Raw genomic sequence first — 1,930 nt, 5'->3', positions numbered from 1 at the left:
TTTCCTCAATTAGCCATGGAAACCCACTGGGTGACTGTGGGCGAGTCACCTACCCTCAGCCACAGAAAACCCTATGGTAGGGTTGCCTTGGTATCCCCCTAAGTTGAAAACGACTTCAAGGCACACAACAACAACGTTCATACTAGGATAAGTCCTAAATGCTACACTGCTGAGAGCAAAGAAAAGAAGCTCCATTTAATACAGGTTGCAATATCTTCCTGCCAGTGGCACCACTATAGTCTTTCTCTGTGTGGTGGTTCACATCACTTGCTTGCTTCTCCAGGGCGACATGCTAGCCTCAGGCCCCTGTGGCCCATACACATGTTTGAAGCTGCCTTCCAACTATTTGTCCATCTTGCTCAGTCTGGGCTTTCCATGCTCTTAGACAAAAGCACTACAGGTCCAAGTTCTTTTGTGGCCTGAGCCTGAACAACAAATTCATCCACTCCGTGCAAAAAATCAAGGTGTGCAGTATTCCAGTCCAGCCAAATTATCTGGGCACTTGGGGCTGAAAATCTCACAAGCACGTCTCCCTCTCTTGAAAGAAAAAATGCAGCAATAATAGAAATTTCATTAACTGTTTCCCATCAAATCCAGAAGACCAGATGGGATGCAGATGTTTAAGTGCTTTCTAGGCGTTGAGGAGAAAGCTGTGTAGTAACTGGAAGAGACATGGACCTGCATAAACCACAGAACCAAGGGATGCAGAAACCAATTCTATAATAAGGAGTGACATCTACTCACCCTCCTTACCTGGCAGATGTGTTTTACATCTTAATGTCTTATATACTTTGCACAGAAGCATTTTAGAAGTGATTTGTGTTAATAGGCTATGGATAGTGGGATGTCTCCAAAGAATGTTGAACAACAAACAGAGTAAGATACCTTTTTAACAGCTAATGAAGCCTAATATACCCCCTCAAATTTATGCATTTATTTATTCACATGTACATCTCACTCTACAGCAGGAGAGGCACTCAGAGCAGCTGCCATTATCATTACAAAACAAAGGTTGCTATCTAAAAATACCTTTGTATTTCCAATTTATTTGTATGATTTGGAAAGCTTGGCAGTGAAGAAAACTGACAGGGATTGAGAGAGATTCCTGTTATTTGAAATGAGGTGCTGGAGGATTTTTTGATGGATATTCACGGACTGCCCAAATGACCAACAAATTGAGCCAATCAACCCTGAATGCTCCCTAGAAGCCAAAGCGACTCAACTGCGGCTACTGGACTTTGCACATCTCATAAGTCAGCATGACTCACTGGAAAAGATGATAATGCTGGGAAAAGTGGAAGGCAGTAAAAGAAAACATAAGACCATGATGGCACAGATGGGTTGATTCAGTCAAAAGTGCCATGTCCCTGAATTTGCCAGATCAGAGCACGGTTGTAGATGACAGGGGTTTTTGGACGTCTCTCATTTATGGGACCAACTTGATAATAAAGCCTGGTAGAGCTTTTTAATAGGGCCTTTTCCCTCTACATTTTTATAGCTATGATCAACCAGGCAGTTCTGGGAAATGCTTGTGAAATGGGCATACTCCTAATAGCAAGAGCATTAAAAAGATGCTATCAATTAATTGGTGGATTGGGAAGAAGGCTGACTGGTGGTGCAGAGTGTGTCGTGGATGCCAAAAGTGGGCAAGGAAGGCATGCTGTTGCTGTTATGACTTGTCATCAAGTCAAGGTGACCAGATGTCCCAGTTGCAAAGGAGGACAAGGCATTGCAAAATGGAGGACAGTCAAGAAAAATGTAGGGCCAGATTGCCAGAAAAACAACAACCTCAAAAGACAACGATGAGTCCCTGCTTCTTAGGACGACGTCAGACCAGGATCTCTGCGACTCCACTAGGCCACGCCCCCTTCACCCCACCCGCGAAGAGAGAGAGAGAGAGGCCACGCCCCTTCCCTTCCCTCTTCTTTAG

Source organism: Sceloporus undulatus, chromosome 1 (genome assembly GCF_019175285.1).
Source record: "Sceloporus undulatus isolate JIND9_A2432 ecotype Alabama chromosome 1, SceUnd_v1.1, whole genome shotgun sequence".
In the NCBI taxonomy this organism is placed as follows: domain Eukaryota; kingdom Metazoa; phylum Chordata; class Lepidosauria; order Squamata; family Phrynosomatidae; genus Sceloporus; species Sceloporus undulatus.
The sequence above is the reverse complement of the archived record's forward strand: the minus strand, read 5'-3'. Positions refer to the sequence as shown.